An 18,209-nucleotide genomic window follows, 5' to 3' on the forward strand; every position below is an offset into this window, starting at 1 on the left:
CTGATCAGTAGGTCCCAGTCATAATTGTGAGTATTTAATCGGAATTTCGGCTGAAAAGAAGATAAAATGGATTAGAGTCATGAAGACCACGCAAGTTAAAAATAAGAAGAATATATTTAACAGGCAGGTAGGTCATTAGCTTCAAATTCTCAATCAATTTAAAATATGGAAGGTTTTAAAAAATAAATATAGAGTAAAAAGTTTTTACCCAGCCTGTTTAGCTACACACAAAATCACAGAGCCTGCGCAGTGTGGGAAGTCGATTGCGATCTTCCCTGTTCAGCTACGCACAGAACACAGAGTATGTGCCGTGTGGGAAGTCGATTACGATCTTCCTCGATTGCTTTGTCTCCCTTCCTTTTAAGCCAAATCCCGCGTTTGATCTAGGCGGCATTGCCACAAATTAACCTGGACAAATAATAAAATCTGGAATTTAGGGCCCCACCGTTTGGGGGCTGTTGTCAAAACAATTAGTGGGGAAATTGGGAAAAGGAGATGATTACCAGAGAGGACATTCCACTGGGATAGTTTTTTCCCTGAGTTTCTGAAACTATGTTTTATCAAATTCTATTTGGTATGAAACATATTTCATTCAGTTTATTGAATTTCCCTGAATACGTCCATACCAAACATGTCTAGGGGATGTAATATTATGGTGCAGTTGTCATGACAATACCCTTTTGTTGAACCATTTTACATGCAATCCATGTTATTACTACATAAGGCATAATACAGTAATATAATGAAAACATGTGCATGGTTTGTAAGGTTTTACAGGGTTTTTGAATATGATAAACAGATGGTTTAGAGTCCAGATCCAGAAAAGAAATAAAAAGTGTAATGGCAGAGGGGCCCACATAAGGGCACTGTGGTACTGTCAAGAGCAGTTGCCCCACCATTTTGCCAGAGGCCTAATGATCTTTTCACCCTTAATGTCCCCAATACACACACATCCACAACCATAGACAAAGGGACTAGTTCCCCTTATCTTAGTCTTGTCCAGATGGCAACATTCCAGAGAGCCAATGGCTTGCTCACACAACCATAAACAACCAGTCCAGTTCCCCTTATCTCAGTCTTGTCCAGAGGGTAACAGTCCAGAGAACCAAATGGCCTGCTCATCCAGAGGAAGTCCGAGTAACCTATTGTTTTATCACAAGACTCTCGGGTCCTTTGAAGTACAGGATGAGTCCCAGCGTGGAGGCTCGTTCAAATGCCAGCCTTTTCTGGGTCCCAGTTTGACTCCCCTCTTACAGAATGATTTAGGAAACTTCTTTTTTCTGTATGAATGTACAGAGAATTTGTAATATGCAAATGTGAATATTCATTATGTCTGTTTTCAATGAGTTGCAGGAAGCAGATAAGCCACTTATGATTCTGGGGCTGATTTCTCTAGCCAAAATACAGTATTGTTTCAGCAGTTTAAAGGAAGCACTGTTTTTTTGCTAAATAATCAAGTGATTTTTTATATATTTTTAATCATTGAACATTAATTTGCCAAGTGCCACACTCTGTGGTTTAGCTCCAATCTTGCACAGAAGAACAAATCCCATGTGTTTTACCCATGATTCTGCGCTGCAGGACACAGCAGTGTGCAATGTATGGTCACAGACTGTCTCTATTGCGAGGTGTGCAGTCAGGACCACTTTGCTGGCTGCACTAACACAATCAGGCTGATTTGCTTATATAATCACTATGAGCAATCCACAGTCAAACAAAAGATGAGTAAAGCCTTATGTAAGTTTATTTATATATTTTTTTATTTTTTCTTCACTTTGTTAAGTTGACTGTTAATGCTGCTCTTGAGAGCTTAAGTATTCTGGACCTATGTCTGTCCTGTTTCACACTGCCCTAATCATCCTTGAGGTAAAGAGGCATCAAAGAATCCGAATCACATTTACCTGCTGCTTCAGACTTTATCTAAAACTGGAATCTCCTTTTCAGCCTTCTGAACATGAGAAACCTCCCACCCAATACTGGCGATGCTGAGTTTACTAGTAAAGTAATGACCACAGAAGATAAACAATTCAGACCCTGTTTTCCGTGTATAGTAATGGCTTGAATTCTACAGAGTCCCAGATCTGCTTGAGTCTTCATCACCTGAACTCCCACAATCCACTGAAAAGTACATATGACACAGTCCAGCAGTCCAAATGTAAAACTATGTGAGATCTTACTCCAGATGCCCACCGATGGCTACTCAAGAGGGGAAATCACCTAGAATCCCCTTAGAGCCAGACAAGAAGGATTCCAAACTGAACTGGACAACACTCTATATTGTGTTATCCCTGTCTATTGAAAGTTCTGCTGTCATTAAAGAAAGCAAGTGGCATTTGGACCGAAGGATATATATTTTAGTCTGTTGACATTGTGTGGGATTATACCGTGAGCTCCCTAATATTTGGGACAAATATGTTTTTGTCTTCATTTGGCTTTACTGTACAGTTCTAAATTTGTAATCAAACAATTCACATGTAGTTAAAGTGAATATTCTCAGCTTTTATTTAAGGATATTTTTATACATTTTGGCTTCACAGTGTAGAAATGACAGCACTGTATATGCATAGTCCTCCCTATTTCAGGGCACCATAATGTTTGGGGCAAATGGCTTCACAGATGTTTCGGGTGTGTTCCATTGCTTTCTTAGTGCAGGTATAAGACAGCTTTCAATATCTAGTCCTGAATGTAGGCTTTTGATTGCCTTCGGAGCCTGTTATTGACAATTGTGAACATGAGGCATTTCTAATCACAAAGGGCCTCGTAGGCCAACGAAGACCTCTACAGTTGATAATGGAAGAATTCTCAGAATAGAGAAAAAACTCCAAACACCTGTCCAACAGATAAGAAACACTCCTCAAGAGGCAGGTGTGGATGTTGTCATAAGGTTGATAGACCTTAGTTGAGTTATTAAATTTAAATTAATTTATTGAATTATTTCAGATTTAATTATTAGGGGTTTCACCCTCAGCTACCCTGTTAATGGCACAGCACTCTGAATACTAAACCCAGAATAACTGGAGATCACCCTTTATCAACCTCAACACTTAAAATTATTTAGAGGGAATTGACCCTCGGCACTTATGAATTCAAATGTCTCTATTTGACTTTGTTGGTAGATAATTCCATCAGCATGAGAGAGGAAACACAAACACACATTTACAAAAATATAAGCTTTAATGACAAATAATTGTTATTGTAAGTTAATGAGTTTGGTTGTAATATGGGATAGGATACTGGCACAGTATAGCACAATACAATTCCGTACATATAGTCACCGGTTAAATTGGGATTTGGGAGGTGGGTGGACCCTGAGATCTGGTGTGAGGTGGGTGAAAAAAGGTACAAACCAATTAATGTCTCAGCTCAAAATAGTTGTGTCTTTAATGTATTGTGCACATAATTGAAATTAAGGAAAACAATGTTTTAAAAAGAATGTATACTATTGATGCAAGCTTTTACATATTTCAAGTTTATTGAGTGTCATTAATACTGAGAATTTTTTACCCACGAAAATAATCGGTCATCCTCCTCTTTTGTCCTCCCTTTCTTCCTCCTTTATCCATCTTTCTTAAACTGTCGAATTGAAACAAAATAAAACCAGCGGCGACTGGTGAGCTGAAAATTGGTGATGCGCAAAACTTTCCTTTAAACTAATCATTGATCTCAAACTGTTTTAATTAATTTTCAGTGATTAACAAGCATGCAAACGATCTGATTAAGCAATTGGAAAGGGACACACAGCTTCTTCGCATTGTGTTAGGGAGATTAAATGATAAATGTGATTTAGAAAAATCCATTTTAATCACTAAACAGTGGCGGAATCCTCCCCTGATTTTCCTTGAGTATCAATGCAATTAATCCACAAAATATGCTACTCAATAGCAATAATATTGTAAACACCTCACAGCTAGACCAATGAGGGTTTTTAGCTGGAGGGGAAGGTATCGCGTGTTCTCCCTTGGCTGGTGTGATTCAAAACCGAGATGTTAGTTATTTTTCCTCTGTTCGTAAGAACAGGGCACAATTATACTTAAGAATGCACTGGTTCCGTTGCCACGGGTTAGATATGAAGGCGCTGCTTCATATCCCGCTTAAAGCTGGCCTGAAACGGATCAGTAGCACTCTGGTTACTCTCCGTTCGTAAACGGGGCTATGTTGTCATCAGAGATATATTAGATCTGTCGCCGGACTGTCAATATTCCAATGGGAGCATCAGAATATTCACAAATACGCGGAACAACACACCCGATCTATCCGTGACTACAGCAAGAAAGCGTAACAGTTACTATGTTTTACTCTCGTATTAAATCTGACTCCATTTTATATGAAAATTTAAAATTTGGCTTTAACTATACGTGGAACTTGGGAGTGGTTACACTCGACTCTATCTTGTGCCATTATTCCTCAATATATGCTCCCGGGTTTAGCATTATTGTTAAATCTCAGTTCGGCGAGGAATCCAGAGGGTAGGAGGCTGACCACCATAATACATGCCTTCCATGCCTGGCTTACATGGATAGTGCATAGACAGTTATGAGCCCAGGACGGTGAAGAATCTATCGGGCTCCTTAAGGCGAATTTGGGGAGAACCGGCGTACAACGCCCATGGGTTCTCTTATGCCAAACAACACCAGAACCGATCCCACCAATCCCTTAGCGGGCAGATCGTGGTCACCTATCTAACTTGAAGACCCCACTAAAGACGTTTACTGTACTAGACCCCTGATCAGTAGGTCCTAGTCATAATTGCCCCCCTGAGTATTTAAACGGAATTTCGGCTGAAAAGAAGATAAAATGGATTAGAGTCATGAAGACCACGCAAGTTAAAATCAGAAGAATTTATTTAACAGGCAGGTAGGTTGTTATCTTTAAATTCAAATCAATTATAAGGTTTAAAAAACATAAATACAGAGGAAGAGAGTTCTTACCAGCCTGTTTAGCTACACACAGAACATCGAGTATGCGCAGTGCGGGAAGTCGATTGCGATCTTCCATGGCTATCTCTACACAGAACACATAGCCTAGTATGTGCACTGAGGGAAGTCGATTACGATCTTCCTTGTGAATCTACACACACCACACAGATTATGTGTAACGTGGGGAAGTCGTTTACGATCTTCCCTGGCTATATCTACACACAGCGCACATAGTATGTGCACGGTGGGAAGTCGATTACGATCTTCCCCGATTGCTTTGTCTCCCTTCCTTTTAAGCCAAATCCCGCGTTTGGTCTAGGCGGCATTGCCATAAATTAACCTGTCCGAATCATAAATCTCTAATTCCGGCCCCCACCATTTGGAGGAGGTTGTTAAAACAATTGGTGGGGAAATGGGGAAAGGGAGATGATTACCAGAGAGGACATTCCATTGTGTTAGGTTTTTCCTGAGTTATTGAAACTATGTTTTTTCAAATTCTATTTGGTATGAAACATATTTCATTCAATGGCTTAATTATTGTGAACATGTACATACCAAACATGCCAAGTGGATGTAATATTATGGTGCAGTTGTCATGAAAATACCCTTCTGTTTAACCATTGTACACGCAATCCATGTTATTATTACATAAGGCATAATACAATAATACAATGAACACATGTGCATGGTTTGTAAGGTTTTCCGGGATTTGTAAATAAGATATACAGATGGTTTATAGTCCAGATCCAGAAAAGAAATACAAAGTGTAATGTCAGAGGGGTCCATATGTGGGCAGTGTGGTACTGTCCCGTGTAGTGCCCCCACCAGGTGCTGGTCGCTTCACCCTTTACGACCCCAAAACACCCACACCCACAACCACAGGCAAAGAGACTAGTTCCCCTTATCTTGGTTGTGTCCAGGTGGTAACATTCCAGAGAGCCAAATGGCCTGCCCATTCAGAGGAAGTCCGAGTGACTTATTGTTTTACCACAAGGCTCTCGGGTCCTTTGAAGTACACGCTGCGTCCCAGCATGCTGGCTCGTTCAAATGTCAGCCTTTTCTGGGTCCCAGTTTAATTTCCCTCTTACAATATCATATACAACCAGCTCTCCCCAGATAGTTAGTTTTAGCGAGTAGCCTAGGCCTTATAGCCTACATTTATTTTCATTTGCAGTATGAAATTTTACACATTTTTAATCAACATTACTTGTGGATAGCTACATGCACTTCTGTCTCCGCACTCGAATTCATGGCAAATATCTGCAATGCGTAGATTGTAAACAAAATTTAAGTGCAGGTTTTGTTTTTGCTGGTTATTCTGAAAAATAACACGGTTGATAACAGACTGGTGTATCTTGTTTGTTAAGTCTAGACTACTTAGTCATTAAAACCGATTTTTAACGGATTAAATTAATTTATGATTTAATCCCCCTAACACGGTATGAAGACGCTGTGTGTTAGGCTACTTTCCATTTGATTAGTCCGATCGTTGGCACGCTTGATAATAAAGGAAAAATTACTAGGCTAATGAAAAGAGGTTGAGATCAATGATTAGTTTAAAGTAATAATCTCGAAGATTTTCATTAACATAAATGTCTGTTAAGTCACTATCTATCGCCGAATTAGGTAACACAATGGTGATTGAGCCTATTATTATATTAATTTATATTATTATTATTATTATTATAATTTATGATTAAAGAATTGGGTGTCTGTGGCAACATTCCCGGGAAAAAATCACAGGTGCCGCGTAGTTAGTGACAGTGCCAGGTCTGATTTCTGTGTCAAGATGTCAAGCCGGAGAAAACTAAATAAACAAATATGGCAGTATGGATTACCATTGTTATTATTTTATTATGCTTCCTCATATGTTCCTTCAGCCTTGATGCCCTTTTTTGATGAAATCTCCTTTGTTTTTGTTTTATTCTTCTTGTTCTGATTGCTAATTTATCAATGCTAATGCTAATTTGCAGCTTTATCCTCGAACAGTTTAGCTAGCAAAATCTGAAACACCAGGGGTAACATTTTGCAAGGCTGTTGTTTCAAAAATATCACACAACAATCATTCACGAAAAAGACTGTTTATTGTGCACGAGATACATAATTGCACGCACCACAGCGAATCCCGCGAATTCTTCTCTGCAGTGTAAAGATGCTCATACTGGGCAAAAGGTGGATAGAGAACGTTTGTGGAAATTGATCATCCCTAATTCTACCCCAGGTCGGCTACAGCATTTTAATATGGCTCGGCAGCTCGGTAAAGACAGCTTAAGTTAGCGTGGCCCGGGTGCCAACTGACTGACGTCACACTGGCGACACTGGTTGGATCCGGTTGGAAGTGAGGTCCAAAAACACACCTGCAATTACTGCTTCTCGCCATTGGTACCGCCAAAGAGAACGAAATGGAAATCTTCACGATTGTAACTTTAAAGGAAAGTTTTGCGCCCCACCAATTTTCAGCTCACCAGTCGCCACTGAAAAACGTTATGTATGTGGGAAATATTCAATCCTATCTTAGCTGCTGACCAGCGACCTGCTGATTTTGCTCAAGCAATCAAAGTTGCCGTTAATAATAGCCGGCGTTCGTGGGGGCTGTTTATTCATTTCTCTTTGAAATGTTGCATAGATGAAATTACATGTTAATGAAATTACCTACCGCATCCGCTTCCAAACAATCAAGACAATCAACGATATTTTTCTTTCTGTGCCTGTCTATATAAACGACTGTTCCTCCTGAGTTTTTTTCTTAGGATTTTTGATTAGTTGAGCGAGTAACTGGCTAGAGGGAACACATGGACTGGAGCACATGAAAAATGGATTGCCATAATTATTTGTAAAACTGCCGTTCAAAATTATTTATTTACCAAAGGTGGGTGGACCATGTCCACCCGCGTCCACCTTCCACCCGCGTCCACCCCCAATTTAACCCCTGCATATAGTGTAGAATGTAGTGACGAATCAGACATTACAGTATTAGCATTATGGTTCATAAGGTAGGTACCGCTACACAGAAACTCACTATGAACTAACACCATTTTACGCACGTAGCCTATGATTAGTTTGAGACAGACAACAATCAGTTACAATCGGCTCATAACACAAAGTTTTTTAACCATACAATTAGGTTTACAGCCTAGCCGCTGTCTTGCTACTGCTGGCTCCGTACGGATGTAAGCATAAATAGCTAACGGTAGGTTAAACTTCAAATTATTGCGTTACTTACGAGTCAGAGTGTGGAGAGGAGAGGAAGAGAGGAAAGAGGGAGGATAAAGTGATTCCAGAGACCAAGGCTGTGTTTGAATAGTCAAAAAAATACGTCCTATGTCTTTTCCTAACCACTTTCCTTGACCTCGATGGAAAGCGTCATGAGGTTAGGGAAAGATGTGAAGGATAATTCAAATGGACTTAAGCCGCGTTTCCACCGCAGGAACTTTCCCCAGGAACTAGGAACCTTTTGAGGAACTCAGTGCGTTTCCACCGCAGGAACCAGGGTCTAAAGTCCCTGCTCGGGGGGTAGTACTTTCCAAAAGTACCGGAACTTTTGGGGTGGGGCGCAAGCGCTGAATATTTCTGATTGGTCGACTACTCGCAGTATTTTATTTCAACCGCCATTTTAAATAATCGGCCAAAAACCGATTCTTTTCCATAAGAATAACTTGAATTCAAACTTGTATGTTATGCGGCACAGTAGCCTACTTTTGTTTATAGCCTGCCAACGTCTTGGAACAGATTAGAAATTAAGATTGAGGATTATAACATGTGCTCTTCTGTTCTTTTCTTGCTTTAGTATTCATTTTATAAAATGTTAAGCATTCTTGCTGGGACAGCATATTACGTACCAAAACATTCAAATGGTTTAATTCAGTTGCTGAATATTTTCTTCCAGATTTTCTTTGTTAGTCCGTTATAATTGACTCAAAACGTTTGACACAGTTATGTGAGGTATGCGGTAGTTCTGCGTAATTTACATTGGGGATACAGTAAAAGCAAACTAGAAATCACCTTCTGCACTTTTTGTCAGGGTAAAATAACAGGTTAATTCTAGTAATCGTCCCTTTTGCTTTTCCAGACTGCCATAATTTTACTCTGCGATTCTTCAATTCCACAAAAAGACCAGGAAGACTTGACATGGACTCTATTTATGGTGCATGGTTCGCATCTGGAGGGCACACTTCGCTGCTCCTCTAGCGGTAACTTTCAAGGAAAGCAAACGGTGGCTGTACCACTGCAATATTAATTAAAATTTTCATGCAAGTCCGAGTTTATTTATTCTTGTCATTTTGCGATTAGCCTATATTGGAAATGACGATACGAGTCGAATTAATCAATTCAACAGCAAATTATTTATGACGTGTGCATGTTTTGTGCTGTTGATGCCAGTTATTTGTAGAATGTGAATGCATTCTGTCGCCTCAGATGTCAAGACATGAAAGTGAATGTTCGCATAAAAACATAATGAATGTGTTTGAGATGATATATAAAACAGTTACAATCTGTATATTTGCCTGTTATATCCTGTTTGTTGCATAACAACGGTCCAAGTCAAACTATCAACGAGAGTTTTGCTTGACAACGGTAAAATAATACGCCAAAACGGCCGCGGAAGACTATTTCAATTTCAGGTGATTAAGTCGATAAAAATCAATAAATACTAAAGTAACCATGTATAGCCATTGTTGGTAACCCGTTGTATAAGTGGAATAAACCCCTCCAGCTGTCCCGGTTATTGTTATAATAATGTACTTTGTTGGTAGTATGGGGTTACAGAAGAAATCATAGGACAGACGGACCGACGACGACGTCGCTTTTACATACGTCAGTGGACTAATTTGCCTAATCGTCGCGGGTCTTTAGACCACGGTAGAAACGCAGACAACAATGAGCTGAAGGAACCTTTTAGTTCCTTGAAAAGTAGTTCCTGGGACTAAAAGTTCTGGGTACTTTGGGTGGAAACGCGGCTTTAGGAAAAGACAACCGCGGTGCTAAGAGAATTCGACTGCACTTACACTAGGCTACGTAATTATGCGACGGCGAATGTTATTGACGTGAGTCTGCCGTGGTAAAACTACAGTGTTCCGAAGATGGACTACTAAAAGCGCATCTTAGATACTTCGCCCTGTGCGTTCTTACAGTGTTGTTTCATGCAGGCTATATAAACGTGGACAACCCGGTGAAAAATATTTACCATGGTTGGAATTGAATTAAAAAAGGAATATAGGCTACCAGTCACAAAAGGACGAAATGGTCCACTCATATTTATCGACATGAATCCCAATTAGTATGATTGTATGAAAATAATTCATTAAATTTAATGCAAGATAGGCATACCATGTTAGGCCTACAAATTTACTACTGTACATATCATCATTCATAAGTTTCAAACATGTGGAATTAAAAAAATAATCTAGCTAAAAGCGTCTCATATCCCTTTTTCTTGAAAGACAGACTTCTGTGTTATGGTTAATATGCTGATTATGATCTGATTATAAGCCTATGCATATAATAGCTTAAGAACCACGACACAACTCAGTCATGTTGATTGTTTGTTTTCGTGAGTGGCTGAATTGTGCTTCCGTATTGCTGCCGTATAGTGGGGCGGCATTATCTCCTTTCCTTTCATAAAGGACGGTCCAGTGTGCCCTATGCTAAAGGAGATAAGATAGGAAGCACTGAAGCACCTTTCATTAGCATTTAGAGAATTCGAACAGCTCTTATCATGGCTGCCACTTAGATACTTCCGGGTTATTTCACTCAGTTAGGAACCTTCCTAAGCAAAAAAGACTATTCGGACCTATTTTTTACAGTCTCTGATTCGGACACAGCCCCAGCTAAGTTCAAAGCCGGAAATGCAGTTTGGGACAGGCCAGCTTGATTGGTGACACCGGACTCCCAACACGAGCCTGTTAGTACTTCAAGGCGTAGACACACGGTTCCAAAGCGGTGCGAACACTCTTAAGTCCAACGGTACAGCAATCCAGGGTTATTCGGCGGGGACACTGAGGCTAGGGTAGCTTCATAAAAATCAACGTGTACCGGACGGAGGAGTACGGAGGAAAAAGGAAAATCTTGAAAAAGAAAAAAAAAGAGCTGGCCTCAGTGGTCATTGACTTAAAAACCGGACTGGGAGAGAGCGGTCTGAGCTGTCATTGGCTGTTCAGATGGCATGCCTTCATATCATGTCCGCTTTTCCGATTGTGGGACGGGTTTCAATAACTTTGGTAAATATTTATTCAGTTTTGATCTAGTTGGATAATTACCGTATTTAGCAATGCAAGAAAGGCGGATATACTTTGTACCCCACACCTTCGTTGTGAGTATTAAAATATACCCATACCAAACATGATTACTTTTGGTTCAGGTTACGGGAAGATGAAGAATTATTTCTAAGTCGTGCAGGCTAGGGAACTCAGAAATGTGATACTGTAATATTCTAATAGCCTGCACTCACTTTGAGTTTTTCGGACCTGTTGGATACCGTAATTGTATTTGCTAATTATTCAATTAGACTTTCCTCCATTTGCTGGTGCGAATGGAGCGGCATTGAAATTCTGACGGTGCCTGCTAGTCGCCGGTGGTGCTCTATAGGGATACGCAGCAATTATCTAGGCGCAGAGTTGGCGCAGCCCAAGGCTATCACACCGTGGGGGTTCACACCGCGGGCGTGGTTAATAGCGAATGAACATTCGTTACTATGCCTCCACAACATGCAAAGAGGTTGTTAATCCCCCCCCCCCCCCCCCAAGTGTCATCTATAGCTTTGTATGTATGAGTATGAAGTATGAGTATCTGGCATGAGGGGTCTGGCGATCCTGAAGGGAAGTGGAATATTCTTGGAATGTTGAAAGTAACAGACACAGGCTCATTTGGGAGCTTATACAGAAATAAAGCATTTGAGCCCTGAGAGAGAGGACTGCAGAGAAACAACTTACAACTGCCTACAATGTGTCAGTGGCTACTGTCTGCAGAAGACTTCAAGTACGGAACTACAGAGGCTACACCATAAAGATGCAAACCACTAGTTAGCCACAAAAACAGGATGGTCAGGTTGCAGTTTGCTAAGAGCCTGCAAGAGAGTTGGGAAAATGTCTTGTAGACAGATGAGACCAAGATTGACTTGTATCAGAGTGATGGAAAGAGCAAGGTGTGGGGGACATAAATGGAAATGAGCAAAAGGTAAATTCCCTACAGACATTAGGAGAATTACAGAATTTTTTCACGCAGAGAGTAGTAAATGTGTGGAATAGCCTGCCAGGTCCCGTATTAAAGACTCTGAGGATTTTCAAGACTAGGCTAGATACAGTGTTACATACCTGCAGGGAATCAGAGCGCTAGGAAAATGGCATGCATTGTTGGGCTGAATGGCCTGTTCTCGTCATTATGTTAAGTTATGTTATGTTTCTAATAGGGAGATAATGGAGCAGTAGAGCAGGAAATGTTCCTTTGTAACAGCCTAGCAATTTATCAGTCTGTCATGTAACTTATTTTTAGAAAGTCCACTTTCCTCTCCCACATGTGGTACCTTTTCTGTACCAAGCCTGCACTGTAAAGAAACTGCTTCTTGTTGGTTAAAGGTAAGTATTTACTGGCAGCAGAGTGTAAAACAGTATTTTTTTTTCTAACTGTATATTTAATTCTTATATGCTTATATGTCATATTGAATTAGACCTACAGTGTAGTACTGTATTCTCGACTGTTCCATCCATTACTGCATTCAGTATATGAATCATGCATACAAAATGAGTATTGTACCTTACTGGACCTGTGTTTGTAGTTGTTCCAATAACCTTTGGTGTGTACTTATTGTACATCGCTTTGGATGAAAACATCTGCCAAATAAATGTAATGTAATATAACTACAATTATTTTCACAATTTTATTCATTTCACAATGAATAATTACAGTTATAAATTACAGTACTGTTCTCTATAGGCTAGATCCTATTACAACTTGTATTTTGAGTTGATTTTTATTAAATAGAAGCAAATTCATGCTTTTCAATTTTCTCCAGCAATGAAAAAGTGTGCTTTTCATACAATGTGCTCAAAGTGCTTCCCCGAAGCACAAAATCAATGAATACAGTTGAAAATATAGTGAGAAGTGCAAAAACGGGTATGAAAATCGTACCGTATCACTAAAATTGCCAAATTTCAGATTTGAAATTGGCATGCCTGGTAACCTTAGAAATGTGCCTCTCATACACTGATGTTTGCAAGGCTGGAGAATTAGTTACAGACAACAGCATTCAAACATAGAGGGTAGAAACATGGTCTCACACAGACTAATAAACATCGGTCAGCATATACAGTATATAGCTACAACATTTGCTCACCCTGACAGTGACAACAAAGCTGTCCCTGGAAAATAACTCTACAAGTACAAGCAGTACTACAGCTTCACAGCTTCCAAAAATCCTGTACAGTACTATCCTGTCCAAAAAAGTGCTCTATACAGTGCTTTACTATGAATAATACAGTAATATGCTGAATCACATGTAGCTGTTTCTAGCAGTGGAGCCCTCAATACCTGGAATATTCCGTATTGTCTGCTTCAGAGCTTGTCCTTAAAGGTGAAAAGCAGTGATATGATTCTCCAAAGTTCACTGTTCCTAATGGCAGTGTGACAGTTTTTCAGAGAATAATTCAGAAATAGGCCAATCTCCAGTCCTTGTCTGAGTTTGCATCAAAGGACTCCAGAGGATCCTGGGATTAGTTTGGAGTTACACCATGACACAGATTTTGTGTAAAGGGTTGGATAAGGGCATAAGTGAGTTTTTGAGACAAGGAAGTTTAAGATCCCAGGTAATAGATGTGAAAGGGTAACACTTTGGATTTGGGTCGAACACTGGATCCCTTCCTATTGAAGTGAGTTATGAATTAAGGGATATACAGTATCTTAATGGATAACTGCAGTTCATGGTTTATGATGGAGTCAATGGAAGGGGGAGTATGGTCTTGGGCCAGGCAATACTGGCAAGTTACTGGCCTGAATTGGTTGAGTAATGGCATACGTAATATAAGTAATGTATATAAGATTGAGCTGTGTAAGTCACCCTGAGTAAGAGTATATTTTGAGATAAGTTCTTGTTTGAAGTGCTGTGTGAAGAGGCTAGGATTCAGCTCATTGTTGTGAGAGGAAGTGCGTGAGGTCAGAGCGTACTCTACAGTAACTGCAGAGATATCCCTTGTGTCCTGGAGAAGGAGAGGAGCTGATACGAACAGAACGCCCGAGTTCCTGAAGCCCAGTATGCAGTATGTAGCACACAGCCTGGTTTCCACCGGCCTACATTTGCCAAATTAGAACCCTGATCATTCCCAGGGAGAGAATGAATCTGGGTCATGCAAGCAGAAAGAACAAACACACACACTGTCTCTCTTGGACCACATTAGCTCTGTGTGTGTGCGTGCATGTGTGGGTGTATGTGTGTGGACATGGGTACGTGTGTCTGTGGCAATGGGAGTATCTTTAGCTGTCTGTGCCATGATTCTGTAAGCTGGCAACAGGTGTAAGCTACTCAGCTGTGCTTATTTGTATAGAATTACAGAGGAACTGTCTGCATCTATCAGCAAAAGGAGGGGAAACAATCACTTTAACAACACTGCACTTACACAATACACATTCATTCTCACCACCTATCCCCCCTCACTAACTTTTACTATTCATCTTATCTGATCATTCACTATTTAGTCCCCATTACTAACTATTGACTATTTGCTATCTATTGACTGTGTAGAACTATTCACTAACTATTCATTGTCACATTTGATTCACTGTACATTGTCACCAATAGGGATGGTGATTTTCAGTTAATTCACAGATTGAGGGATCGCATAATGTACTTGAGTAGAAAATGGATGAACATATAACGCACATCTGTATCCAAGTTTTTCCATCATAAAAAAAGTCTTAATGCTTAGTTTATTGTGTCAATAAGTACAGTCATTGGTAGATGACAAAGAATTTTATTTTCATCCATTATGGCCTGGTTTAGGTTCAGACCGTAACAGGGTAAATGATAAGGGAAATAGGTAGGGAAAGGTACTACAAACCGACCAGTAACTCCGGCCCCTGTCTGCCTATCCAAATCCAGCTGAACGCTGGTGTCATGGTTCTGTCTTTTTGTTTCTATTTTTCATTTTTGGGCCGCCAGTTGGCAACACTTCTCAGTTTTTGTATTTCTGTTCATTCCCTCATTGGTTTCCCCTGTGTTAATTGTATCGTTTTCCATTATTGTCTTGTTATTTAATCATTGTTCCCACCTGTCTCGTTATTGAATCATCGTCCCCACCTGCCTCTCGTTTTCCCTTCCCTCTCGTTTGATTATGTATTGAGTTCACCTGTGTCTTGTCTATTAAGTTCTTTGTCCCCTTGACTCGGGTGCTGGTTCCTTGTATTTGTTCCTGCCTTTATGTATCTTCTGGCGGTTCTTTTTTTTTTCTGACTGTGTTCCTGCCTGCTTTTGAACCTGCCTGTGTTCTGCCCTGTTTCTGTTCCCTGTGTCTGTTACACTTTGAGTGTTTTGAGTTCCTTTATGTGTTTCCTGGATTTTTTTTAGTTTTCTTTTGGAATTGCCCCTCGTGGCCTTTTGTTTGTTATGTTTTGTTTTGTTAGTGAAGTCTTTATTTGTATCTACATTTTTGAGTTTCGTGTTTTTCCCCACTCTGCGCCTGGGTCCTAACCCCCGTACCATGACAGCTGGCTAGTCTTCGAAGCGTACTGGGCACGGGGCGGCTTTGTACACTGAGCTTTGGACAGGTAGTCGGAAACTAAAAGCCCAAATAACATACTCCCTACAAGTGTTAAATCTCAACCCAGAGTAGCTTCAAAAATTATAAAGGAAAAATAAAGCAAAATAAGTTGTGTCCCAATGGAAGGATTTTCAGTCCAGCTGGGAATATATAGTAACCGGAACACTACACGGCGAGCAGAGGACAAAACAAGGTCAAAAATGAGCATATAGTCAAACACAAAATCCAATCAGCAAACAAAGCAGAGGGGCTAGTCAATAATCGGAATCGAATATGTGAGAGAATAGTCAGAAACATAAAATCACGGGGCAAACAAACTAGAAGGGCTAAGGAAAGAATCGGAGTCGATGGGAATGAGTCAGTGGTCATACACGAGATCTAATGAGTAAACAAACCAGAAGGGCTAGGCGGAGTCAAACAAAGATAAGGTCGAATACGCAAAGTCAAACAAGGCAATCACTATACACAACAGACCAACCACGAGTTTGAAGAGCTAGTCTCCGCTGGTAGGCAGCAAATGGTGGTCGTACCACGTCTCACAAATTTTGCATGCCCACAAAACCAATACACAACAGCTTGGCTGAATACTCGAATCTGATTGGCCGGGACATGTGTATTATTTCTCCATATATCCCTTACTATGGAGCAGCACTCGTGACTTGAAAGAATTGAGGAAATATTGGGTAGCATTGCTTTGGAATACATCTTATTTAATTTTGGTGAGGCAAGATAGCCTATATTGTTTGTAGTACCGTAACTCGGCGTCATTTTGATATCAATACTTTTAATGGCAGGCCTGGATTTTGACAGTTTGAATGAATGAGTTATAGACGGTGTATGTCTTGTACGTGTGAGTAACTTGGCATTTTTGTACGTTGAAAACGTGTTTTTTTATGAGATATCATTTATTTTTGCAAAACGTTTTATTATGAGAGTGAGAAATGCGAAGTGACCCTGTAAGAAATGGTTGTGGATTATGGCTATCGTTGTGTGAATTTGTACAGTCTGATGAGCGTGTACCGTTTAGCAGTTTCGATTTGCTATATATGTGAAACAGTTCAGAATGGTGCGGTGGCGTAAGCGTAAACGCATCAGAAACGCAGGTGACCAGTGTATGTACTCACGGATTTGACGGCCATCCAACGAGCCTTGATTGACAAAAGAATCAGCAAGCACGTAGAATTAGAACTCCGTAGGTCGCAACTTGTGTACCCTTCTGTCCTGCTCTGTTGTCTGTTATTTCGTGGAGATGCACTTGTAGTGTTTGTAAGGTTTATAAGGCATTTTGATAGGCTTATCTGCAGGTAGGAACCCTCTTCGCTGTTTTGCTAAGCTAGAACCGGAAAACTTGATAGAGGAGAATAGGAGCAGACGCATATGTCCCAGCAGGCTTTGCATATGAGAAAATAACAACAGTGCGAGATAAATTAGGAGAAATTATGAAATTGCGTAGTTGAAACAATATGTTTTTAGCAGAATGGGCATGTAGGGGAAGGTTGACATGATCACAGACTATAGTGCGAAGTAAATGAAGTGACATGAGCGAGCTTAGTTTCCTTATCGAAAGATATATATAACAGTCTGTATAAAGCATTTGTCATTGAAGTGGAGGGTTAAGTTACATGTGAAAACTATTGCCCTGATGTGCTTTTCTCATATTCAGAAGTAGTAGTTATAATTATGAGTGAGTCATGATTTTAAATGTAATGTTTTAACGGGGAGTTGCAGAACGTACATACGTAGTAATTGTGTGTATGTGGCTAGATAGAGGGCGAGGTAACATGAATGTAGAAATGTGGCGTTTGCTGATAAGAAGGATTTGTACGGTAGCCAAGTGAAGAAATATAGTTAGTAGAAATGGCACAGTGGTGAACTGGTGTAACTGTTTAAGAAAAGGAATACATTTGACGTCATGAAATGCATATGGGTGGCCGTGAGTGACTTTTGGTAAAGCAAATATAAGCGTAAGAAAACGTTGTGTAAAAGAGGAAATTATCTGCCTGAGGGCGAGGCAGGATTCAATCCTTCAACCGGAGGTTTACCAGTGTGTGACTTTGTTAGTGCAGCACCATGACATAGCTATGCAATGCGTGAAATATCATTAGCAAACCTGTCCGTGGTTTTAAACAAGAACACAGGCCAGTAAGCACAGAAGAGCTCCCGTTGAATTCATATGGCATTGCAATATTGTAGCCGGTTAATAACTGAACGTGGAGACGGTACGTCATAATGCAGTGTATACGTTCGGTGAACGGCGGGTAGATATGGTGCAAAAGCAATAATGGAGAAGTAGTAGACAATTAGTAGTGAGGGCAAAAGGAGGTTAAAGAAACGTGTCATCCTTTTTGTCATCCTGCTTGCAGCACCGAAACTGTAAAGGAAAATTTGTATAATTTGTTTTAGTTATCGCTTAGACAGGGGGCACAACTCAAATACCCAAAACCTGAGTTTTTTGAGTGACAGCTAGTGGGCGGACCGTCTGAGGCTGAGACTACAGCTAGAGTGACCACCGGTTTTTCCCACGGTGCACAGAAATATACTTAAAAAA

General features: G+C 40.2%; 1 protein-coding gene and 2 long non-coding RNA genes across 7 annotated transcripts in view; 1 reads left to right on the top strand and 2 right to left on the bottom strand.

Moving 5' to 3' along the window:
* Positions 1–16,635, bottom strand: part of LOC135253450 (uncharacterized) — a 345,328-nt gene extending 328,693 nt beyond the window's left edge. Inside the window, exon 1 of the long non-coding RNA XR_010329618.1 lies at positions 16,470–16,635. This is a non-coding gene — a long non-coding RNA (uncharacterized LOC135253450). The remainder of the gene's footprint in view (positions 1–16,469) is intronic.
* cnksr2a (connector enhancer of kinase suppressor of Ras 2a) overlaps positions 1–18,209 on the top strand; it is a 323,355-nt gene that overhangs the window by 53,340 nt on the left and 251,806 nt on the right. The gene's annotated exons all lie outside the window — the stretch shown is intronic.
* On the bottom strand, positions 4,820–6,009 carry LOC135253431 (uncharacterized). The gene is made up of 2 exons (XR_010329611.1): positions 5,147–6,009; positions 4,820–5,021 (listed from the first exon to the last, which is right to left on the bottom strand). It is a non-coding gene; the product is annotated as an uncharacterized LOC135253431 (long non-coding RNA).

This window comes from Anguilla rostrata, chromosome 4 (assembly GCF_018555375.3).
Source record: "Anguilla rostrata isolate EN2019 chromosome 4, ASM1855537v3, whole genome shotgun sequence".
Classification (NCBI taxonomy): Eukaryota; Metazoa; Chordata; class Actinopteri; order Anguilliformes; family Anguillidae; genus Anguilla; species Anguilla rostrata.